Source organism: Megalops cyprinoides, chromosome 2, assembly GCF_013368585.1.
Source record: "Megalops cyprinoides isolate fMegCyp1 chromosome 2, fMegCyp1.pri, whole genome shotgun sequence".
Lineage (NCBI taxonomy): Eukaryota > Metazoa > Chordata > Actinopteri > Elopiformes > Megalopidae > Megalops > Megalops cyprinoides.
In genome coordinates, this window is record NC_050584.1 from 296873 (window position 1) to 324471 (window position 27599).

A 27599-nucleotide genomic window follows, 5' to 3' on the forward strand; every position below is an offset into this window, starting at 1 on the left:
AATCCATAACTCAAGGGACTGAGTCCTGTGAGATTGAGAGTTGCTTACAACTAGTGGTAACAGATTTACACCTGGGACAGTGGGTGAACTCACCTCCTGCTTGATTAATGACTTAAATTACACAATTAAAACCTGTGGCAGAATAAAACCCAGCTGAAACTCTTGCACAGGAATTGCCTATTTCTCATTTACCATAAACTGGCTTGAGAAAATATGAAAGACTCACTTCAATAATGGGTTTCTTTAAATGTTATCAGGTATATACCATCTCCTTCACTCCTCACCCCACTGGTGCTGACATCTATTTTATAAGAATAGTGTTTTATTACAGTAACTTCTGAACTGCTACCCTGACTGTTCATATCACACCAAAAGGAACAATTAATATACTGAAAAATGCAAGATGCTCAGGTAAGGGAACTAATGAACTCTTCTGATTCTAGAAGCTGATGTCAAGTTCTGTATCACAGTCACAACTGGAAGATGAAACTGACATGTTGATTTTATAATAAATTATTATATATTGGCAGAGCCAACACGTTTGCTAAATGCATATGCAGTAGGTATACTGTAGGGACGTCTTCCATTATTGACTGCTTTTCTTTCCAGTTTGTGGGAGTACTAATCCATGTTTTTGTTTTGTGGTATTTGGTAAATGTTTCAGACAGGCAGTAGAAGAACTAGATAAAAGTCACAAATTAGATTAAGGATTTAAGGTTGTACATAGGAGGGATGTTTATCTTTCTCGCCTTCACAGTGGAATTTTAGTTCCTGTAACTTGTTATCCATTGATGCACATTTTTACATCTAACACAAACACACACCCTGATAAAGAGGGACACATTTGTTCTCTGCTAAGGCAAAGACAAAAGAGGAGTGCTTTTTTAGAAGTGTCACATCGTATACAGTTTACCACCAAACCATAGCAGCACTTATCCTAAAATAAAATAAAAATAGTAATAATCACGTGAACTACTTGGAGAAACATCAGAACTACTGGGTTCATTGTTGTGTAAGTCCCATATTACAATAACTGTGTTTAGGTTGTTATAAATATCTCATTTGTCCTACTACTGACATAAATCTGTAATATGGTTTATTGAATTCCAGAGTGCAGTTCAATCTTGAAACAAGGGTAGTGACTGAAGAGGTAGGTAACGAAAACGAAAATGCTGGCTCTAAAATATAGTTTTATCATTAAGAAATAGTAGTTATTTTTTAGCCACAGGATTTGAAATGCCATCCATTTTATTCATTAACTTGCGAGAAGACTACTCTTACTTTGGATGACTATACATGTTGAAAGGTCTCACACACATTGGTATACAGGAGGTCAAATTTGGATTTAGACTGTATTATACAAACACCATTTTGCCTTATACTTCTGGCCTCAACCAATCTTAATTCCACAGCAATGGTGACCATTCATGGTCTTGTGGTGATACAGAAGATTATCCTAGATATCACTTACTGGGTACAAAATTAGTTCTAATAATTTAACTGAACTTATGGGTCAGATCTTTGAATGAATAACTTTGGCTCATCAGGGCCAGAATTTTTCACTTGTACTGTCTATTGTTGTCAGGGCTCCACCCCCTTAAGCCGCTGCGTTTTGTTTTTCCCTGTCCATGTGCTTTTGTTTTCCTTGTGTTCCAGCCCCGCCCCGCTCCCCGCCTGGTCCCCGCCCACCTGATTTCCTCATTGCCTGCACCTGCCTGCCTGCTCACCTGCATCCCATCTCCTCGTCACCCCAGCCCGATATCTTCCCTGCGTGTCTCTGTCTTGTTGCTAGTTCGTTTCAGTGTTTTGACCTGTTTCGTCCCCACCGTTGTTTGGTTTCCGTGTTTGCTGTTTTCGCCTTTCCTGCCCGTTTCCTGGCTATGATTCTGCCTGCCGCCTGGACTCGATCGCCTGATTTCTCGCCTGCCTGGTTCCTGACCCTGTCTGCTCCGATTCCCCGACTTTGGATTTGCCCCCGGACTGCTTCTCTGTGTTTTGAACCCTGCCTGTCTCTGACCGTCCTTCTGCCTGCCGTTTTATTATTAAAACCCTTAACCTGAAGATCGCGTGGTCCGCGTTTGTGTCCCGGTCACTCCCGTGACAATTGTACTTCACAAAGACTTGAGGAGTAACTACTGTGCTGTAAAATTTCTATCTTGCCTGCAGGGCAAAACCTCCACGTCTCTTAACAAGTCTCCAGCACCTCTTCATCTTCCTCTTTAAGTGGAAATCAAGTGGCCATGTCTTTTACATGAGTGCCATGAAATATTAAAGTTGGCCAACTTTGGTTCAAGTGATCGCCTGTTTCATATTCATGTTTGACAAATGACCTTGGTGCTGCTACTGTCAAGGTGGATGAAGTCAGCCACAGCTGGAGTGTTTGAGAGGAACAAGGCAGAGAGCACATCATTTATAAACCCCTCATTCCACCATTCCCTTCTGTTGCAAAGGCCTCACAAACGCGAGTACATTCATTCTTGTGTCTAATAGTGACAATCTCATTCATGGCATTTGGAAAAGGAGCTCATTCTTTCAGGGCCAAGATGATCTTATATGTACAGCATTATGTGGCAAATACAGACTTCATGACCTTTGATGGCACATTCTCTTCAAAACATCTTCAGCTCTGTTACTTCATTGAAGGCCAGCTGGATGAAGCTGCACCATCTTGACTGGGGGTGCACATCATCACTTATAGAGGGATTGTGGAGCCCAATGTTGTGTTCCTTGCAGGCTTTCTTTCACAGGTACCCTCTAGGAACTTCTCTTTACCAGGATAAGGCATTTTAGTGATGTACAACAGGAAATACATCTGGCTTTACAGCATATCAGTATGCATTGATCTACATTAAAGAGCTTTATCCAAGTTTATGAGAGAGAGAGGCTGGTTAAGAAGACATCAAAGATTTTTGTTTCTCTGTCATTATTTGTTATTTTTTTCATTCATTGAATCTGTGAAGGGGAGCTAAAGAAGATTGATTTGTTTTATCCATAGTGTGTGCTGTCTCGCTCCCCCTTTCAACAAATCTGTTCTGGTAATGAAGCTTACCAGGAGCTGGACGTGGGTGGGTTTGCCCACAGGGGCAAGACTTCCAGCTGGAATGACATGCACCTCTGCCTCATTCCTCAGAATAGCAGGAGTTGGGGAACAGGTGTGTGGTTAGGGAGGCAGCTCATTCCCTTACACTGCACATTTGGGAAAGGAACCCTTTCCCCCTCTTTTGTTTGTAGCTCTCTGTGTGTTTGTTTCTGTTATGCAGCCACTACAAAAAAACACCAACAATGGAGACTGGCAGGGAATTCAGCGTTACTGCACAATTACCTGATGCAGCGGAGAAGCCAGGCCAACTAGGAGACTGGTGCAGTTTCAGCCCCTGACAGATGATCGTTTATTTTAATGACAGCTTGTGTCTGTAATGTAAGGGGCAAGCTAACAGGAGTTTAGCTGTTGACAGGAACCCATGTTTTAGCAGTGAGGATTGAGGTGGCACAATGACCAGAAGGATACGAGAGGCAACAAGTGGCTGCTGATGGACTCTAGTCAACATGTGTTTGTGTGTGTGTGTGTGTATGTGGGGATGATGTGGAAGGTACCTGCCAACAACATCTTGGAGCCAAGAGGGGCTGGACAAGAGGAAGGAGCAGGGTGTCAGCCTTCCTGCTATCTGTTGATTTGAATTTTTAATTAAATATTAATAAAGCGTCCCCACTTACCTTGTCCTTCCAATATTGGTGCTCTGAACATAATACAACCAGCAAATACAACTACATCCATAAATTTAAAGATGTGTAGTGCTTGCTCTAAACTGAAGCCTATGAATAAGCAGCATAATTTGCCTTTTGCTGCTTTCCCTGTCCTGACTCCCATGCAGTACCTGTTACAATACTGAATATTTAATCTGTACATTACATGTACATTATAAATATACCTATAATTATATATAAAATATTTAGACAGTATAAATAACATATTAACACTGTATTAACAGTATTAATGGCTTAATATTAATTAGAAATAATCCTATATTTATCTAGACTTTTTTGTGAAAATTTGAATTTCCAGCCCGTTCAGTAATGTAAGCCGTGTTTGTGACATTACATCTATGGGAAAATGTTCATCCATTACCTCCATCTGTGTGGAAATGATAAAAACAGCTAAAAATACTTTATATAAATATTATATTTATAAATTTATATTTATAAATTATTATAAATAAATAAATATTATATTTATAAATTATTATAAATAAATATAAATATTATAACTAAATATTTTAGTTTCCATGTGTCTGCATTACCAGGAAGTGATGAGCGCAATCATGTTCATTGCTGTTTCTGTTGATATTTACAAAATAAAAGAGTGAAGTATATTACCATTGTGCTGATTTTCTCTTTTTCAATTTACTGTCTAATTGTAGAGTTGCCCACATGTCTCATGTAGTTTAGGGCGGGATGCCTGTATAGCATACTAACTAGTCCGTTATACTGAAATTATATATATTCAATTTTTGCAGCAATGTATGGAAAGAGAATTGATATCAATAAAGCCAAATCTAAGCTGGTCTGAAACCTACTCAAAATGCAAAAGGAAGGTTGATGTGTAAGGCAATTAAATACAAGATGAACAGAATATTATTTAGCTGAACATGCAGTGTAGCTTTCTTTATCATTTTGAGGCATATAAAATGTTGCTGGTGAGGAAGAATTAAATTTCTTTCTTTTTTTAAGCAGACGAATGTCATCACAGAAGCCCAACTCATGAGGAAGCTTTCAAAATTCATTCATGAATTAAAATGTTATTACATTAGTGTGAGATCAAAAAACAGAGACATTTTCTTCAGTGTGCTGCAGAAAAAGATCACAGTTCAGGATTTTTTTCAGACTGCTCTCTTGTAAATTATACATGTAAAACATAACCATAAAGATGAGAACAAAGTAGAAATGCTAAACATTTGGTGGGAATCATTCCAATTATTTACTGTTTTAATTTAGCAGATGCCAACATAGAAGGTAACTATGTTGGACAAATGTTTGTAGAGCTTTGAGAAAATATGTTAAAAGCTAGGAAGATCATAAAGGCAACAACATTCGTTTGCTCTGAGATTTAAATAGAGAATAATTGGTTTTTGGCTCACAAAAGTTAAAAAAGCAGAGAAGAGGAAGTGACTCACTAAATTTTTGTGAAATCAAGCTGCAACTTCTGTGAAATTTTGGTGAATGTTTGACCTTGATTCTAACGAGGCTGGATTTAAAAGAGTGTACTCTTCCACACCTGTGACTGAGAAAGCAGCGCATGTCTGGTCTTTAAGAGGTTTGTCTTTAAAAGCTGTACATGTTTTGATAATTCAGTATCTTCACACAATGACTAGCTGCAATATTTATTAAAAAAAGAATGTACACAGCACTACAAACAAACAGTTTATCCTAGATAAAATATTCCAAATAATGCAGAGTTCCGGCCTGACATTTTTTACGGCTTTATGTCAATCTGGTGTACTCTGCGGTTACAATAAAAAGATTTACTTTCATAAAAAAAATCCACTTAAATGCAGTATCAACTTTTACATTACCCTGCATCTCGTTAATTGTCTGATATGTACCACTGCTATAGCTCTTTAACATAGAAATGATAACAATGCTGATGAAACACATGTTACACACATGGACTTGAGGCAGACTGTGTGAGAGGTAATCTGGGACTGCAATGTGTGGGGCAGACAGGCGGCCAGTAATACAGGATAACAGTCTAGTATAGTGAGCTAAAATATGAGGATATATAGTGAGCTAAAATATGAGGATAAGCACTGTTTTAGAAAAGGGCCTGACAAACAACCATAAATGGATAAAAGTAATATGATAGTACATTTCAATTGATCCAGTGTTGTAAGTCTCTTTAACATTTTTTTTTTTATTTGCAATAAATGAAACCTGAAACTGGGTTTTCTGTTAAAATAAATCAAGCCCATTAGTTTTAAAATGCAAGGGACAACTCATTTGGGCACTGCTTCATTTCTTAATGCATTTTAAATACTAAAATTATGTATAAAAATAATTGCTTCACATTATATAAAGAACTTAGCTGTATGTATGCTCTGTCTTCCTTGTTTACTCATTAGTTTACTCATTAGTCATATGGTGTACGACAAGAAGTAAGTACTTTCTTCGAAATACTGCTCCTCATTACTATTTGATCCAAACCATCCACTTGCTCGTGTTGGGTATGTTACACTTTAAATTGCAAAAAAATCACCTAAACAGTACATGTCTCCTGCTTTACTAGATGCATACAAAAAACAGGTTCTATTTATTGTTGCTGGAGCAACACAACATGGGGCATATGCATAAAACTTAGTAGCAGTATGCAGCTGAGATATTCTTTTCTCCTCTGTAGAACTAAAGGAGTCTGCTTTTTAACTGCTGTTCATTCACAGGAACCCAGGAGGGAGTGACTGCCTCAAGCTTTGTTACAGCTTCTCTCCAATAAATCATAACCCCCCTAAGTATCAATCATCAAAGAAGGTGACAAAGGTGTAACATTCTGAATTGTTTATTTGCCATTGGCTGTGTTTCATCCAGTGAAAGTGCATAGGGAAATAATACAATGGACTTTGAAAGATGTTACTCGATTAACATTCTGCACATTCACAGACTTAACTGTTACAGTGCAAATCGACTGGGCCTGCTTAAAGTAGTGACAGGTACAAATGAACAGTAAATCACGCTGACAAAAGAATGCTTCAGGAAAGATGCAATGCTCAGCTCTTTGTGTTCCACTACAGTGTCAATGCTAACTGTCATCTTAGGAGTGCATAGCAATGTGACGATCGTTGTCTGCTTTAGTTATAATTATGTTCAAGTTGTGTCATTTCAAATTGCTATTCATGTTGAGAATTTACAATCAGTAATGCACAAGTCAGATATCATACATTTTAATTTGCCAGATAATCAACTTATATTCACTCTAGGCCTGCTTGAGACCAGACATGACCAGGATTGCTTTACGGATTGTTTGCAATAGCACGTGTCAGGCGGTGGTTTGGGCAGCCCGGGGAGTTGCATGTTGGTGTGAAATTGAATAATGGAATAACAAGCAAGTTATGCCAGGGCACCCGTGAGCTGGGTGTGTTGGGGAGCCTTTCAGCGTTTTAAAAGGCAGCAGTTGGGGTGGAAAAGTCAGTCAGCTGCCTGGAGAAAAACAGCAGGAGAGCGCGGGGAAGCGCTCTGTCTTGGTGTGTACTAAGGCTCTTTTTGGGCTTTTTTTCTTTGTTGTATTAGTTCATTTGGGGGGTTTTTCCCCTTTTTTACGGGCACGTGCTTTTGTGTTTGTGCAGGACTTTGGCAGGGCGGAACGTCGCCTGAGCAGAGAGCCAGGGAGGAGGAAGGTTGTCGACCTCAGACCTGCCGTGGAGAAGCTGACTGCACGAGTACGTGGAGGCTGGCGTCCGGACAGCCAAGGGACTCTGTTTTATTGGGGACACAAGGGTGTTTTTGGGGATTCTTTTTTTGGTAGTTTGTATTTTGATCTTAAGATTTGTTTTGATTTTTGGTATTGCTGCTTGGGGGAGAGACAATTAGCAGCAACTCCTGTTTTGTAATAAGTGTGTGTGTTACGTGCGGCGCACTGGGCGTGTGGAGTCTGGGTCACCTGCGTCTCGGTTCTCCCCCCCCTTCCACTCTCTCTCTCCTGACGCAGGTATCCCGCGGCGCTGAGCCCTGCCTCCTCGTTCCGGATCGGCCAACCAGAAACGGGGCGCCCCGATTTAAAGATGCTGGATTCTTGGGGTGCTCTCTCGCTGTTTTTTGATCCGTCGTGTTCATCATTTTTGCTAACAAACTTGCCTGTACCATGTTTTTTATATTGCATCGTTTATTGACTTCGATTGTGGATCTTGTCTCGGTTTTGGTTGCATTCGGTTGTTGTGGGAGGAGGACAGGTAAGCTGGGGGATCCCCATGTGAGGGTTCACTGTGTTAGGGTTAGGTTAGAGGCGGGTGCCGCTCCTGTGTATTTTTGGTCAAGTTAGTTAGAGTAGGTAGGTTTTTGTTTGGCTCTGCCACCCCTTTTGTTTTTGTATTTAGTTGGATTTGTATAGGTATGTAGGGTTGGTTTTTGTTTTGTTTTGTTCTTTTCTTTGGCACCGTCTGTTGTCCCCCCCCCCCTTTTCCTGTGAATGTTTGTCATTGTATATCGTCTTGTAAATACTGTAAATATGCACTGTCCAAGGGGGGGCTGGTTTTTTCCTTTTGTATTGTGTCCCATACGTACCCCTGGACGCCATTACCCATCTGGGACGTAACAGTGTGTGTGAGGCACTGTGGCAGCCTGTGATCCCCCACCTGGTCAGCCCCTGATTCAGGACCAGCTCACCCTGGCCAGAGGGAGGCGCCAACCGCAACTTGTGAAGGGAATTTGCAGTGTTTGCTTTCTGCCAGAGTGTGAGGGTGTGAGGGGACCACCGTGTGCTGTGGCTTGGAGTGCGTGCCATTACCTGTGGGGGGCGCTATCCTTCGGGAGGGAGGGGCCAAGTTTCTGCCGGGGCCTACAGTGGGAAGAGCAGGCAAAAGGGGGTGACTCCAGGTTGTGCTATCTTTAATTGAATTCCATTGATGTAAGATTTTAACCTCAACTGTAACAATAAAGTTTGGTTTTTGCTACCTACCTGGTCTCACGTTGTGGTGCACTGACAGTGGGCAGTTGGGTGTCTGGGTCCGCTAACCCGTGACACACACAGAATGGTTTTTTCATGTATGGTGTATATTGGAAAAGCTTCCAATGTATGTTTATATACATTGCAAAGAAAGGTATCTGCATTTCTGTTGGATATACATTATATGGACAAAAGTATTCGGACGCCTGACCATTACACCAACAGGGACTGTAATGACATTGTATTCAAATACATATACTTTAATATGGAGTTGGTCCCCCTTTTGCAGCTATAACAGCTTCCACTCTTCTTGGAAGGCTTTCCACAAGATTTTGGAGTGTTTCTGTGGGAATTTGTGCCCATTCATTCTGTAGAGCATTTATGAGGTCAGGCACTGATGTTGGACGAGAAGGCCTGGCTCGCAATCTCCGTTCCAGTTCATCCCAAAGGTGCTCGATAGGGTTGAGATCAGGGCTCTGTGTGGGCCAATCAAGTTCTTCCACACTGAACCCATCAAACCATGTCTTTATAGTCCTTGCTTTGTGCACTGGGGCACAGTCATGTTGGAATAGAAAAGGGCCTTCCCCAAACTGTTGCCACAAAGTTGGAAGTGTAGCATTGTCCAAAATGTCTTGGTATGCTGAAGCATTAAGATTGCCATTCACTGGAGATAAGGGGCCTAGCCAAAACCCTGAAAAACAGGTGTGGCCAAATACTTTTGTCCAAATAGTGTAGCTAATTCCGTATATTAGTCGTGAGGTTTAAACACTCTTATTGTCTAATCAAGTTAAGAACAGAAATTTTCTAAATGCCTAAATGTGATCATTGACAGCAGTTTAACGTAGTATCTAGCTAGCACGTCACATTATTAGTGAGCTGTCACCCTCCACTGTTACATTAACATGTTTATTGATTGATTGATGTAAAAGGAACATCTCCAGTATGATATATTATATAATATATTAGTTCAATGACAACAAAGAAATACATGAGTTGCTTAGGCTTTGCTTATTATCGGACATAGCTAGCTGCTTTCTTGGTACATTCTTAGGTACGTTCATGGTATGTGGTAGGTGTTATTTTATTAATGATAAATGTTCAGCATTACTCTACAACACATTGGACTATTTTGGACAGTGCATTTAAGATTGTAGTGGCAGGGATTATATAAGCTGTATGTAGATATTACACACACAGGAGTAATTATAACTGTGTTGACTGTAATTATTGCTCAGAACATGCTGGGCTGTCTTCAATTATTATCCTCCTACAAAACTGGCAGCAAGATAAAGAATAAGAAATGTATGTGCAGGCATGAGTTTCAGTGCTCCCACCCCCTAGCTGTGGTGTTTTTGTTATTCCCTGTTCATGTGCTTTTGTTTTCCTTGTGTTCTAGCCCTGCCCTGCTCCCCGCCCGGTTCTCCACCTGCCTGATTGTTCATCGCCTTCACCTGCCTGCCTGCACACCTGCTTCCCATGCCCTTGTCAGCCCTGCCCTATATCTTCCCTGCGTGTCCCTGTCCTGTTGCTAGTTCGTAGCAGTGTATTTCTACCTGTTTCGTCCCCGCTGGTTTTCCCGTCTGTTTGCTGTTTCCCATTTTCGACCTGCCCTTTTTTCGACCTGATTGTTGCCTGCTGCTCTGTATTGTTCGCCCGATCTCTCTGCCTGCCCGTTGTTCGACCCTGCCTGTTCCGGTTTACCCGTACCTGGATTTTCCCTCGGACTGCCTCTCCGGTTTTGACCCTGCTTGTGAACTGTTACGAATATCATTAAACTGCCTGGAAACTGACACACTTGTGGTCTGCGACTGAGTCCTTGCCTGAGCCCTGGCAATGAGACAAACTGTGTTTACACAGATAGCCACTTGGCTTAACATTCACCTCTGGTTCCGAATGGTTTAAGTTGCTATCCCTTCCATTGACATGAGCACACGTTTGTGGTATGGCTGTTGAAGCATTCATGGTCCAGCAAGGAAATTCATTCAACAAAAGTACCCAGGTGTCAGAAACTGTCTACTATACCCAATGTTTCAGATTTGATTCCTGCTGTTGTGCTGTGCTTACAGTCCCGAGAAAACTCCATAGCAAATAAAGGTAACACTTTATAATAACTTTCATTAATACACCATTAAAGAACCATTAATAGCTATGAACAAATCATTACTTCATCAGAATTTGAAAATTTACAAATGTTTACAAATGACAGTTCATGTAGTTGCTAATGTATATATTCATATTCATATTTACAAATGATGTACATTATGTTTTCCTGGACCCTTACAACATATCCCTTCATTAATAAATAATTAGTTGTACAAAATTAGTGCATGTTTGCAAATCATTTCAAGGTTACAAGGAACCAGTGACAGATGTCCTTTGAGACACCATAATATTACTTTATTAAACAGGTGTCCGCTCTCAATTGATAGGTAGTAGTACATGTTAATATATGTAGTTCATGTTTTATAAAGCTACTAATAGTGACTTAAGTTTGATGTTTTATCTAATGTGCATATATGATAATATTTTGTGGTTAAACATTTAGATAACACGTGTGTGAAGTTAAAAATCTTGTTAACAAATGTGTGTAAGATATGTAGTCATTAGTTATAGACCTTTTTGCAGTACCTAAACTAAAGCTGAAACTGTTCATAATTAGTTACTACTTCTAAAGGTTTGCAACCTATGAGTAAATATGCATCACACTTTCCTTCACATGTTAATACATTATAAACCGCACAAACATGGTTACATCTATCTTTGCCATAAGTGTTCTCATTACGTACAGTCATATATGACTGACTGGACATCTCCTGAAAGTAATTCATAATTATGAAACATTAATTCATTATGTACCGACCTTTTTGCAGTACCTAATCTAAAGCTGAAAAGGTTCATCATTTGTTAAAGGTTGTAAATGTTTATAACCCATTGGTAAACATTTATCACACATTTACAAATCATGAATGAATCCACACAAGTGAGATGAATAAATGCCCTTTAATGACAAAAAATTTACAAATTTGCTCAACAACAGCGATCTCAACCCCCCAAAGGAAAATTCCACCCTTCGACACAACGTCTTTTGCAATAGTTTTAAAGTGGTTTGTCTTTCATAGCACTGTAATACTCCAATTTATCTTTCTTCAAACACTTAACCAAGGAATAGCAACAAACTTAAAACAACCTTACAGCAGCATATACTCTTTTAAATACATTTAAGCTATAAAGGTGCACATTAAACATTGCCTAGTGGCGTTTCATGAGAGGGAGCAACCTAAGGTCACTTTTGTATTGCTCTATTTTATCTTGTACATCCAGGTCAATTAAAGTAGTTGAACGCTTCTTTGCAAAATCTAGAAGCTTGTCTTTGCGTGTGAAACTACTGGCCAGCTCCTCAAACTTTGGAGGATCAATAACTGCCAACTCAGCAATTGGAGCCATCGTCACAATGGTATTTCTGTCCACCCCCACAGCCTTGTATGCTGACACAAATGATCTGTTCTTCTTGTAGTGTTTCAGCACAGCTTTATACCTCCAAACGTCCTCATCAGGATCTCGAGCTGGAGCAATAAACAAACAAACAAATAAATCCAAAACAGAGTGCATCAGCCAGTCCACCTTTTGTCTTTTCCTGCAAAAGTACATTCATTTGAATATGGCCTATGCACTATATAGAAAGAACAAGAGATTTCGGACCGTGCCGAAAAAAAACTGACCTCAGAGATACATAAAAAGATAAATAGAAAACTTAAAAATACAATAACTGACAAATGTTTGTGAGTTCTACTGCAAGTTTCACTTCTACTGCAGTTGCACTTTTAGGTCCTCACTTTCAAATGCAAATACTTAAGTAAGTGATGGCTTATTATTAAAATTACCTTCTTTGAATTCTGAAATATAAAAATGTATACATTTTGTTTTCATTTCCAGTCATTGGCTTTCGTAATAACTTACAATTGAGTTGTTCGAGTAGTTCATGTTTTTCTTGTATCAATTCAGCAATCTGTGCGGATTTACTTCCACCTTTGCCTTCTCTTTTTCCAGATCCTTTTTTATTTTTGCAGCAGCCAAACTGCCTGTTGGTGATGCACCTGGACCAACACAACCAGAACAATAAGAGGGAGAACGGTTCATATCCCTTTCTTAAAAGAGCGTTTGCGCAGATGTCACGTTTGAATGGCCGAGACGTCAAGTTTGAATGTCTACGGTTTAACAATAAATTACGAGTAGCTAAAAGTAAAGCATCCGAAACATTTTAACCATTTTAAGGGAGTCAATAACACCTTGATATTTCAATACAAAACTTAAATCTACTATCACGCAAATTTGTGCAGGCGAATTGAGTGAAGTTCGCTGTTTTCACTCAATTTGCGAGCAGAAATTTGTATGTGCAAGCAGATTTAATGTTTGTGGGATATGCACAATGCCCGACAATTAGCCAGAAAAACACCATTACAAAATGTTTTGTTAACCACAGAGCGATAGAGCTTCCAGATGGATTGGAATTACCTAGCTAGTTGATGTAATATGAAGAGAATATTTTCAGAGAGATTGTTGGCTAGCTAGCTGGCTATGATCAATCTAATCTCATTTTATCAGGGCTATTGCACTTGGCAGCTAAACTGGCTAGCTAGCTAGCTCTATAGGTAACGTTATTGGTCTTTAAGTGAGAACTTGCGACTTGACAGTAATTCGCGTTGTCAAATCAAAACGTATGCGATTGACGGCTGTCACAAGGGGTTACGAAACAAACCACTCTCATTAAATTTGGATTTGGATGCTTTTTGATTGATTGACATGGGATTACTGTGAGGGGGGTGTTGATTGACCCCCTGGACAATTGCCATGTACCCCAGTTTGAGAAACACTGGTGTAATGAACTAGGTCATGAGATATAACCGTGAAAATCCTTGGCTACCTTGTCATATCATTTTCAAATTCAGGACTAGCTTTTCAGAATAAATGGTGTACAACGTAACTTAGCATGGGCTAATGTTAACGCTAGTTAATGGGCTATATAGCAAGCAGACACCTTTAATAAACACAATAAAATAGCGTAACTGGCTAACTGGCCATTAGCCAGTTAAACCGCTATCGAAACGATGCCTACCTGAAGTGTTTGGCTGTGGTTCCTCTTCAAACCGTCGCTTCTTGGCCTGCTTTGTTGAGTGGGACATTTTGGGCACTAGCTTTGACCGAGTGAAATATTCATTCATTTTTCTCAAACAAGGACAAGCAAAAAAGCACCTAAACGCCCCAACTGCTAACAGCGATGCACTTTGGCGCTAGAGTTATCTTATTGGTTCATCAGTGTGATGCTTTGTCCAATGATATAGTCCACAAGTTCAGCGCCAATTTCAACCAAAATCATTTAGTGCAGAGGCAACATGCCGGGTTTAGTGCTTGAGTTTAAGAAGTTGATTGAAAGAGGAAGATCAAAGAAACAACATTTAAAGTTGATAAAGTGGCTTCAGAAGAATGGCTTATTACGAAAAAAAGATGAAATGCAACATCTGTGGCCACAAAATGAAGTTGCAAAAGAGGAAGTGTATCGACTGTTATGCATGGTAAGGTAACATTTAGGGCAAATTTAAAAATAAGTAGTTATGAATGATAGCCATAGTTTGTTTTGATGTCCTATTTTAGGTGTCATTATCCTATATGATAGGCTACCTTGAATCTTAATATTAAATGTACTTTTGGATGTAAAATTACTTGACATGAAAAACTATTAATATTATTATAACTACAAATCAGTACAACATTTTGCTGTGGTTAAATGAAATTAAAACAGTCGCTAGCTAGACCTTTGTTTAAAGCTGGTTCATGGGTTAATGGAGTAGCCTTAATAAAGATAACATCGAAATGAAAATGTAAATGAAATAAATAGAATCTGTAACTTTACATATGTACATTATTCATTAATTCCTTTAATCATTCATTCATTCATTCTCACAGGATTTGTCAGCAGGCATCCCATAGGAACCAGAGCAGTACAAAATCAATTAGGCACCATATTCAGCCATTCAAGAATTTCCCTCTTTGAGTGGATGAAATTCATTTACAGGTTAGAACTGCAACAGAATACAGGCCTTCGATTTTTGTGCTTTCAATGAAACTATACTGTAAAGGATCACAATAATGCTCTTGTATTGCAACCAAAGGGAAATGATTTGACCATAGTCTTACCCCCCTTACACTTTTAAAAGTTAAGTCCTGCCAGGTCCCATGATAGAGAGTTCTATATTGCATGATGTGTTGCAAGGTTTTCACAGGGTTTGAGATTGAGGTAAGTGGACATGATGGCAGATGGCATTGCAGGGAGTTCTGCTACTTTGTCAAAGATGGCGAAGAAAACAAGAGAGGTTTGCATTGCAGCAATGGATAGACTGAGACGACGAAAGGGCAAGCATCTTGGAGGACCTAGAGAGTTTGTCGTGATTGATGAGAGCCATTTTAGACACAAGAGAAAGGTATGAGTTGTTTTGTTTTGCTACAACACAAGTAATAATGCAACTGTTTTATTTTTACACTTTATTGTTCTTTTAGTCATTATCTCCTTCCAAGGATCTGTTTTTGGGTACACCTGGATCACTGACTGACCTTTTTCATAAGTATTCACTGTATATAATGGTTAACTTATCATTTCACTCCCCTGAATAATTACTTTATGATAGATGGTGGGAAATAGAATATTCTTAGTCCCTTTGCTGTCAAATAAATATTCTTTGTAAATTTAGTGTGATATTTACACTAAATGTGGATTCACATGTATGCTTTTTACAGTATGGGAGAGGACACATGGCAGGTGGGTGGAAAAGGAGAAAATGGGTGTTTGGCATGCTGGGAGTAGGAAAACAAGGGGGAAAGGCAGGCAAACCAGTCCTTTGAAAGAAGATCAAGAGCTCACCTCGTACCACTCATCGCCCACCATGTGAGGGGCAGAACATCAGTGATAAGTGATGAGTGGAGGGGCTATCAAGGGGCTCTGCCACGTCTAGGATACAATCATTTCACTGTAAACCACAGTGTCTGCTACGTAGACCCCAGAACTTGTGCCCATACTCAGCATATTGAGAGGGCATGGCGCACATATAAGGAAAATGTGTGGAGGCTGAGGGGTAACAGATCTGTGGGGTTACTAGAGGACCACCTTAATGTAATAGAGTGGAATGAATGGCTAGCGAAAAATCACAAAAATGGAGCACTGGGAAGACTATTTCATGATATTTCAAAAAAATACAAATAGTTGACTTGACTTGATCTGCTTAAATTTGAGGAGCTGGCCAGCAGTTTCACATGCAAAGAATAGCTTTGATTTTTCTAAGACGTGCTCAACTACTTTAATTCAAGGGGATGTACAAGATAAAATAGAACAATACAAAGATGAGGTTGCTCCCTCTCATGAAATGCCACTAGGCAACGTTTCATGTGCACCTTTATATCTTAAATTTATTTAAAAGAGTATATGCTGCTGTAAGGTTGTTTTAAGTTTGTTGCTATTCCTTGGTTAAGTGTTTGAAGAAAGATAAATTGGAGCATTACAGTGCTATGAAAGACAAACCACTTTAAAACTATTGCAAAAGACGTTGTGTCGAAGGGTGGAATTTTCCTTTGGGGGGTTGAGATCGCTGTTGTTGAGCAAATTTGTAAATTTTTTGTCATTAAAGGGCATTTATTCATCTCACTTGTGTGGATTCATTCATGATTTGTAAATGTGTGATAAATGTTTACCAATGGGTTATAAACATTTACAACCTTTAACAAATGATGAACCTTTTCAGCTTTAGATTAGGTACTGCAAAAAGGTCTGTACATAATGAATTAATGTTTCATAATTATGAATTACTTTCAGGAGATGTCCAGTCAGTCATATATGACTGTACGTAATGAGAACACTTATGGCAAAGATAGATGTAACCATGTTTACGCGGTTGATAATGTATTAACATGTGAAGGGAAGTGTGATGCATATTTACTCATAGGTTGCAAACCTTTAGAAGTAGTAACTAAATTCAGCTTTAGTTTAGGTACTGCAAAAAGGTCTATAACTAATAACTACATATCTTACACACATTTGTTAACAAGATTTTTAACTTCACACACATGTTATCTAAATATTTAACCACAAAATATCATCATATATGCACATTAGATAAAACATAAAACTTAAGTCACTATTAGTAGCTTTATGAAACATGAACTACATATATTAACATGTACTACTACCCATCAATTGAGAGCGGACACCTGTTTAATAAAGTAGTATTATGATGTCTCAAAGGACATCTGTCACTGGTTCCCTGTAACCTTGAAATGATTTGCAAACATGCACTAATTTTGTACAACTAATTATTTATTAATGAAGGGATATGTTGTAAGGGTCCAGGAAAACATAATGTACATCATTTGTAAATATGAATATACACATTAGCAACTACATGAACTGTCATTTGTAAACATTTGTAAATTTTCAAAATCTGATGAAGTAATGATTTGTTCATAGCTATTAATGGTTTGTTAATGGTGCATTAATGAAAGTTATTATAAAGTGTTACCCAAATAAAATATGGAATATGAATGACTGCTGTTTCCTCAATGAGTATGCGTGCAGGTTTCTGACTTTACTCTATTTTCGTCCAGGGGCAAACTGAACAATTGCCTTTAACAGACAGATGGCTTGTCAGAGGTATCAAGCAGGTCTTTGGCAGCATGTAGGTGTCACAAAGGGATGAACTGGGTGAAGGTACCCTTCACTGCAGGAGCTAAACCTGTTGTCAGATAACTACTGTATGGCACACATGTAAAGGTCTCTCTTCCTTGGATGGGAGTATATTGGAACAATGCCTCTGCCAAGCAGAGCTAATTTTTAATTAAAGGATTTCTATGAACAGCTCTCCCGAGGAGCACCAGTTTCAAATTGCTGCCCCAGTCCTCTCTGGGACAGCTGACTATAAAAGAACCCACCACCTCCCTTTTCTTCTTATCTTGTCTTAATTAGCTCTAAGCTCTGCCCAGTCATAAGTGATCCCTGAGCACCCTAAAAACTTTCAAAAGGATTCAGGTATAGATCAAACGATAAAATCACATTCAGTATACCGATGAAATGGACTGAAAGAAATAGATACACCTCCACTGGGCAGGCAGCAAATCCACTAATGCTAATGAAAATGAAGGATTTCAAGTAATGCCTATTGCAGCAGGGAATGTGGGCTGGAAACGGTGAATGAAGGATCCTGAGATTCAGAGAGAATCTTGGGAAGTGTTTGTCTCCCTGAGAGCATTGTCTATACCTATAGAGGCAGAATAGAGCACTGTAGCCCTGATGTACAAAGGCCCTTAAGAAGAAAAATTGAACAAAGCCCCCTAAAAAAGCAGAGTGACCTTTTATGTACATTACATCCTATTACATTAAATTACAGTACATTAATTTAGCAGACATTCTTATCCAGAACGACTTCCAGCACAGAAAAAAAGTATCTGTTGTTAAAATGTAGCTGGTCTTGTGCTTGTAAAATATTACCTAATACCTCCAGGCACTGTACAGTGATTTAGTGTGCTTCTGTGTAGTGTTTGAAACTGAAGGCACCTGTTGTGTATCTATACTGTTTGTAAAGCTGAATATCTCTGCCTTTCAGCCAGAGAAGTTAATTGATTCCTGCTTCCTGTATACTGTATTTATCACCTTTAATTATGTAACTAGACAAATGAACTGAGTCAGGGTAGGGATGATATCTTTCAAGACAAAATGGATGCACCAGTCTCACACATCAAAGTATCTTTTATGAAGAAAATGTACTTTCTAGTGCTAGTGAGTCATTGGTTCTGTTGAAAATAAAATGAAGCAAATATGTTTGCTTTGCTGTTGTTGATGTCATAACACACACTAGTAGTCATACTGTTGTTTAATTTTGAACCAGCTGTCAGTGAAAACTGGCGAAATTCAACATCAAATATCCCAGCCATTTCATCATATTTTCTTCAGATAATTAACACACCAATGCTGACCATGACAAGCAACAAATTGTGACCAGGATTGCAAAACTCATGTGACATTAATGATCATTAGGTGGGAGGGTGGAGTGGCCAATAGGTAACAGGCTATGAGAAGCCATGTAGGACAAAAAACATTGGAATATTTGTACATACATACTTAATTTCCATACACACCCCACTGAAATGGTCAGTTTTCACCCTGGAAATCCTCTCTCTCCACACTGAAAATCATTTTCCCCACTGAAAATGGACTCTCTCCCCCTTGAAAACAATCTCTCCCCCCACTGAAAATCATTGCTTTCTTCCACTGAAAACAGTTTCTCCCGCACTGAAAATCATCTCTACCTCTTCCACTAAAAATGGTCTCTCTCCCCTACTGAAAATTCTCTCTACCCCAATGAAACTCGTATAGTTACTACAGGACTCGCACAACTCAAGAGATTCGATTTTCAGATTTCCAGTGGGAGAAGCGCGATTTTCAGTGTGGTGAGAGACAATTTTCAGTGCACCTGGAAGCCTGTTCATTGTACAAGGAAGTTCAGTGCACCCGGAAGTCTGTTGTATAAGGAAGGTAAAAAGAGGCCGACTTTTAGCACAAACTTTCAGCGCGATAACAGCTTCAGGTTTCTCAGGATGCGCAAGTTCCTGGTTTCATTTTTTTTTATTACCTGCCACCAAACGTTATTCGTTACTACAAACACTGACAATGTAGTCAATATTTTATTAAGCATCCTACGGTGTCTTCGAGGGATTCAAGCAAACCCGCCCGTTATGTATTTCGAAGAACTTGGGGCCCATGCCAGAACAGTCCTTTCCATCACAAATATTGTCCGTCAGAATGAAGGCTTGGAGGCAAGAGAATGTACATTTTTATTAGAACATTTATGTCAGCACCTATTTGTAATTCTGCAACATTATGAGGACCAGACAAGAGAAAGTGACACAACAGTCATTTGTACCTACTGCTAACACAGGAACACCTGGTCGCCCACGCTATGACTTGACAGCGGAACAGATTAATGTATGTTTGGCTCAAGGATTTAATTGGCAAGGTTTTGCTTCCCTTTTTCGGATTGATCGCCGTACTTTGTTACGCCATCGACAACGTTTGCATGTACAATCACTCCTTTACACTCAACTCTCTAACGAGAACCTTATGTCAATCATAAGACGCGTTTTGGAGAACACTCCCAACGCAGGTGAGACATATGTGTGGGGCAGCCTGCACTCCATGGGGATTCGCGTCCAGCGCTGGAGAGTTCGTGAAGCCCTACATGCTATAGACCCAGTTGGACCATGTGTGCATCACAGGCAGGTAATTCGTTGCAGGATCTACAGCATTAGGGGGTCATATGAGTTATGATTTGCTGATTACTATTATTATTATTATTAATATTATTAATTATTATTATACTAGACCCTTTGTGGCTGCCATTCACAATGATACCAAGCTGATAGGCTATTTAATGATGAACTCAGTACAGGAGTATCACTATGTCTTGCCATCTTTATTCACAGGCACACAGACGGAAATCATAAACTAATCAACTGGAGAATGGTTTTCCACGGATGTGTTGATGGGTACAGCCATACCATTATATACTTAGAATGTCTGACAAACAATAGGGCATCCAGTGTGCTAACTCTGTTTCAGGAGGGAGTGTCTAAACTTCGGGTTGCCATCAAGAGTTCGATGTGATCGCGGAACGGAGAATGTGGAGGTTGCTCGTTTCATGCTGAGTAGGAGAGGATTACGTAGGAGAAGCGTTATCGTTGGCCACAGCGTGCACAACCAACGAGTAGAAAGACTCTGGGCCAAGTTGAATCGCGTTGTTTCCTATTTCTGCGTAGAGCTGTTTACGTTTATGGAAAACCACAACATTCTTGATTCCTTGTCAGAGTTGCACGTGTTTGCACTACACTACATACTACTTACCACGTATCCAAAGAGCGGTAAGGGAATTCTGTAATCAATGGAATAATCATGGGCTGTCTACTGAGAACTACATGACACCACTGCAGTTGTGGCTCAGAGGAGTCATTGGTCATATCGGACAGAATGTCACAGGTGTCAACAGTGTGTTAGACCCTTTCGACCCGCCGGACAGTCTTAGAGATGACGCTGCAACATTGAGCGATCTCCAACTGAACAGCATAGCAGTTCCTGACAATGGTTTTCATGTGGACGACTCTACAAAATTGGAGATATGTCAAACAATTAATCCTTTAAACGAATATGGAAACTCTGGGATTAACCTTTTCGTGGCCTTAGTAAATTTCTTGTTAACTAGACATTCCATTGAATAGAGTACCTTGTTTGAAATGTTTTTTTTTCCATGTTGTCTTATCACACACTATAGTAAAACAATTTTCAAATTCAAACAAACCTTTTGACAAGTTACAACCATTGTGTCAAAGCGTTAATACTAGCGTTTACATAAAATATATAGCCTTAATTTAGTTTCAACTGCATGATGTTAAATATGAGTATTAGACATAGTATTAATATGAGAGAATGATTCCAAGAAAATAAACAGTTTTAATTTCATTTTTTCTACAGTTGAACATACACTTGTAATATTTAAAGTGCAATACTTTTAAGTGCATGTCTATTACTGTCACGATCCAGGCAAGGACTCAGTCGCAAACCACAGGTTTATTGAACACAGGCAGGATCGTAGAACGAAAAACAGGCAGGGTCAAAACCAGAGAGACAGTCCGAGGGCAATCCAGGTTCAGGGAGACAGGAGCAGGCAGGGTCGAAACCGGGCAGGCAGAATCAATCAGGCGATTAGGGCAGAAACGGCAGGCAGGAATCAGGAATAAACAAGAGAACAGGTCAGAAGACAAAAGTGAACAGACAAAGAAACGGCGGGGACGAAACAGGTGTACACACGCTGCTACGAACTAGCAACAAGACAGGGACACACGGGGAAGATATAGAGCAGGGCTAATGAGGGCATGGGAAGCAAGTGTGTAGCAATCAGGCCGTGGGAGATCAGGCGGGGAGCGAGGCAGGGCTAGAACACAAGGAAAACAAAAGCACATGGACAGGAAAAACAAAAACACCACACCTAAGGAGGCGGAGCACTGACAGTTAGACTTAAAACACACCAGAGCAAACACTGAAAGCCCTAAAGTCAGGCATTTGAAGTACTGAAAAGTTCTAGAAGAACTAGAAGGCCTGTGTGTATGAAATACTAACATGTTTTAACATTTTTAGAAAGTGAGAACCTGAATAAAGCATACATAAAAGTGTATTTCTTCCCAGGTGCTTAATAATGCAATAAAGTGTATTTCTATAAAAGCACCCTAATATGCCAACAACAGCTATTTCTTTCAAGTGTTCAACTTAAGAATTTGCCTTCAGCAAAACATGGAAAGATTAAAACAGAAACAGACATTTGCAACCATTAACATTTTCTAAGCCATCCCAAATCCCTGAGTATTCTGAATTGCAAAGTTCATTGACGTTTTAAATTCCTCATACTGTTTGTATATGGGCAAATGTAGGCAGTTGATGCATGTATTGGCCATCGGATATTTGCCTCCGTTGTGGAGAAATTCCACTGATGGCTGAGGAGAGAAACCAATGGGTGGCACAAAATTTGACCCTGTTACAAAAGTCAGCACATCCTGCAGTGTTGTGGCCCCTGATTCCTCTGATTGGAGAAAAAAGAAACACAGACAGACATGTACACTTCAGTATCTACTACTCCAATGACAGACAGTTACACTCCTGATGACTCTTGGAATGCTTCTGATCCAATCAGAAATTATTGTGGCAAGATTACAGAGAAATTAAATTATCAGCAATAAAGCCCACATTCCACTCCTGTCTTGAGAATCCCTGAAAACAAAACAATGTACCCACCTTCTGCATCTTGCAAGAAGTCTCTCCAGAAGGCCACAACCTTGTTCTCATCCGATCTCTTGTTGCTCCCCATCTCTGACCATCTTATTTGAAGTAGCTCATCCATGGTGTCAGCTGTGAGATTACTTGGACTGTAACAGAGAACTGAGCGAAAAGTTTCAGGATGCAACTTGATCTTCTGAAGGACACCAAGCATCTTTAATCCATCCCTGAATCTAAATACCGTTTTCTGAGAAGAAAAAAAAATACTTTCATTGTGGTGCTACTTATGAGACTAGAAGAGAAAAGCTAATTGTAGCAGCAACAGTAACAGTAGTACAACACCAGCAAACACAGAAGAATTGATGTTAGAGCAAAAGTAATGTGTACATTTACACAACGCAACATTTACACAGCACTACCATTATCAATTTGCATGGTTAGCGGCAAAGTAGGAAATAGGAATCCATACTGCTCCATGCAGATGGTGTGAAGCTGGTGTAAGGGATTAAAAACTTTAAATTAAAAAAAAGATTAAAAAAATTAAAAACACAAAGCCTATGGCCATTAAGGTGCCAAGACAGGAAATGATTCAAATGTGACCAGTGGATCTGGTTATACCAGGCTATTCCACTGCATTATATTTATACGCTCAACAAACATACCTTTCAAAGGGTACCTTTTCAATGTATTACTTGAAACATTGAAATATCTTCAAGTAGTTGACCCTTGTCGGCAAGAGAAGTAAGGCTCTTCAGGCAGCCAGCACCTCAATTCTGAGCTGACAAAACTCAGCCATGATATTATGGGATAACCCAGGAAAGAAAAGTACTGCATGGAAAATATTACTTCTGATGGAGGGCAACTACTACACATTATTGTTCCTCTATATACAGTATACACTATTCTACATTCAGCAAAGACAATTACAACAAAGCAATTGTAAAGTTAATGCAATCATAATTAATAATCCTTCAGAAAAACATTTCCAACAAACCAGTTCCAGCTTTTGACGTAAATCAAAATCCGCAATGTCTTCTAGGACTGGCTTGCTTCTTTCAGGGCCTTCTGCGATGCAACTGAACTGTATGTTTGACAAGAAGCAAGGGGGCGGACCTCCGTGGACCAGACAGACGGCTATTGCTGTACCAGCAACATAATATACATCCTCACGCACAACTAGATAAGACCAAAACCAGTTTGTCAGCAATTAAGGCCAGTCAATGTGTAGCCCAAAGTTACACAGCATTAATATCTCATAAAGGTATACACACCTATACAATCCAGAGCCGAGTTGAGATATCCTTCCTGTCCCTCAAACATGTCGGACTGTGACAGTGCCTCCATTAGCAATCTGAGGAATTCCCGTCTCGGCCCTTCAACATCTATCGCCTCTTCACTTGTGCCCTTGTCGTCAGAGAACTTAATGACCATGGTATTGTTGGGACTGTAGAACAGCCTTCTGAACCCACGGATGGCACCATCCAGCACATTTGATCAATTGATATTGAATTTGCTGGTGTTCTTGCAACTAATTTTCGCTGCAAGCTCTTCCAAGATGTGAGCAATTGGTATATCATTTTTTGGGCATCTACAAATGAGTTTTGAGAAAAGTTATTATTAGATGTTTTCATACTACTACTATGACAACATCCCGTGGTACACCACAATACCAAACATACACAAGTCATAAAATAACAATTTATTGAAATTGCCTACAATTTCTGCCAATTGTTAATTAGGATCAGTAACAATAAAAACTCAATATGGATTTTTCCTGCGGCACACCACACACCAGGGTGTTGCGCCACACAGGTTGGGAACACTTTGTTAAGTCATTTTAACAGGAATTTTGTAAAAAGCTATTTCTAAAATGTGTACTACAGATGATATTTACACTGATTGCTATTTTAATTTCATTAGCATTTCTATTTTGTTTTGTTCAACTGAAGTATGCAAGCAAAGACTGGGTTTCAACATAACACAATTACAGGTGCTCTTCCATGCTAGCAACAACTGCAGTATACAAATCCTCCTCTTCTTCATTAGTCATTAATGAGACTTATGTAGGTGCCGTAATTGCTTCTTGCTTGGCCAGATGTAGATGACTTTGTTGAATCTTCTGTGCACAAATGGCAATGGGGCGGGGTCTCTGTGTGGGAGACGGTGAGATGGGGCGGGGTCTCTATGTGGGAGACGGGATGGGGGGGTCTCCATTTCTTCTTCACTGTCACTCTCACTGGTCTCACCATTTATAGACTTGCAGAAGAAAACACCAACTGTTACTGAAAGAGGCTTAGGCATACAATTAAAAACTACTCAGACCAACAACAGAACACAATTATGATACTAAAAATACAAAATCTAAACTGTTGTAAAACCAGGCCTGCCTATGATAGGTGGGTAGTTTTGCAATCAGGGTAAGTGCTTTGTCTCACGTGGCCTAAAAATTAAAGTTTGAAATTAGGGATGAATTTCCACAGACATACCAGTGTATGCAAATGCAACAGGTTTGATGTAGTAATTGTAGTAGATAGATGAACGGATATAGACAGACTGATAGATGGATGGATGGTGGATGGATGTGCATACATGGATACATGGATGAATAGATGGATTGATGTGGAGAGATGGATGAGTGGATGGATGTAGACAGACAGATAGATATGGTTGGATGTACATAGATAGATGTGGGTAGATGGCAGAAGGATAGATGGATGATGTAAATACATGATAAATGGGTGGCTGGATGGATACAGAGAGGTGAAAAGATGGATAGGTGTATGAGTGTATGGATGTGTAGAAAGATAGCAAAATGGTTAGATGTTGACAGAGGGATGGATGATATATGGATACATGGCTCGATGTAGCTGGATGGATATAGTTAAATGGTGGATGTAGATAGATGGATAAATGGTTGCATGTAGATAGATGTAGATGGATGTGGGTAGATAGATGGATGATAGATTGATGCATGGATGGATGAGTGGTTGGATGCAACTAGTTGGATGAATTTAGGTAGATGGGATAGATAAATAGTTGGATATAGATGGATGGAAATGGATTATGTAGACATATTACAGATAGATAAATGATAGATAGATGAATTTATGGATGAATGGATTGATGTAGATAGATGGAGCGATGGATCAATGGACAGATGGGTGGATGAGCCAATGTCAATATAGAGTCAATATAATCACATAGCTTGAGGTACTCTAACATGTCGTCATAGTGCCAAGCGCTTACTCTGATCATGAAACTATTCATGTATGCTTTTCAATGCATCAGGCTCACCTCAAGTAACTCTGATGGCCTTATGTACAAGCTGGCCCTCTGGAAGACTCTCTGAATAAGGGTACCATCCAGCTGCTGCCCTTTGCACACAGATGGGGCAACAAGCTTATTGCCACATGGCATTAGGATTTGCAAACTGAAAAAGGAAAAAGGTTTGTGAACATTATCATTATAAGAAGAACTAATTACGTCAAAGTTCTGCAGTGTTTAATTATCATCGCATCCTCCTCCTCGCTAACGTTATTTTTTAAATTAATGTGTGATTTGAGACATATCTGCAAAGAGAACATAGGCTACACTAATAGGATGTAACGTTAAATAAAATCTTCTAGAAGCTGGATGTGCTTAGTTGTAAAAGAGATAATTCACACCTGTTTCAATACCAAAACATGTTTGTAATGAGACCCTGGGTTTAAGTGATACAGACTGCCTGCATGCCAGCCTGGCTAACGTAAGCTAACGTACACAGCTATGTTACTGGCTAGCTATATAACTGACATGCATCTCCGGATGCCAATGCTATCAGCTCCAAATGGAAAATTCCACAGGTTTAAATACATTTCAGTCCAGTCGGTTGAACCTACCTTACATTATCTGGAAGAATGGTGTGGAAGGCTTCACGAATCTTCATCATGACAGTCGCATAGTTCCATGATTTATCAAATTCGAACACATTTAAAATGAAACCTCTCTCATGCAGTCTTCTTTTGGTGTCTTGGCGAACAACAAACTTTGCTCTGGGGCTTGGAAGAAGGATTACATCCTTATAAAAGGATCGGTGGTGCGGCTGTGGTCTTGCTCTACAAACAAAAAAAAACACTCACCCATGCAAATTTGACTAACTAATAATGTAACAATAAACGCTTATGTTAAGATCTGGTTAAATAATTTAGGTTGAACGAAATCTTCTTACCTTTTTTTCCCTTTCCCCCAAGTACTGAACTGCCTAGCCTGAAACTGTGGAGCAATGCTAGTAGCTCCTGGTCGCACCAGCACTGAGGTGCTGGTTTGCTGAAGAGGCCAGAATAAATCTCCAACCTCAGCATTTATCGAATTCACTGGGGACGACGACGTGGCAATTGCATTTGCCATGCACGTTGTCAGTTCTGGTGAAACCAAGAGGTTCCTTATTATATTGAAAGTCTCTTCCACACGGCCACTAATATTAGCATCTGTAACAGAAATGATGTGGTCTTCCAAAAGGGCGGGATGTGAACAGACTTCCGGGTGCACTGAACTTCCTTGTACAATGAACAGGCTTCCAGGTGCACTGAAAATTGTGTCTCACCACACTGAAAATCGCGCTTCTCCCACTGGAAATCTGAAAATTGAATCTCTTGAGTTGTGCAAGTCCTGTAGTAACTATACGAGTTTCATTGGGGGAGAGAGAATTTTCAGTAGGGGAGAGAGACCATTTTCAGTGGAAGAGGTAGAGATGATTTTCAGTGCGGGAGAAACTGTTTTCAGTGGAAGAAAGCAATGATTTTCAGTGGGGGGAGAGATTGTTTTCAAGGGGGAGAGAGACCATTTTCAGTGGGGAAAATGATTTTCAGTGGGGAGAGAGAGGATTTCCAGGGCGAAAAGTGACCATTTCAGTGAGGTGTGTATGGAAATTAAGTATGTACAAATGTTCCAATGTTTTTTGACCTACACGGCCTCCCATAACAGGCGCGTGCCTTTAGTTCCGCAAATCCCATCCACTCATGTTTGTTTCTCGTCTTGCTGCCGTTTGGAAGGATTCATTTCACACGGTATGCTCGTTTGTCGTATTACCCTTTATTTTGTACGGCAATTGTAGATTAC

At 39.6% G+C, this 27599-nt stretch overlaps 1 pseudogene; it reads right to left on the reverse strand.

Annotated features, from left to right (window-relative positions):
* Positions 1–8363: 8363 nt before the first annotated feature.
* On the reverse strand, positions 8364–26427 carry LOC118773636 (annotated as a pseudogene).
* Positions 26428–27599: the final 1172 nt, after the last annotated feature.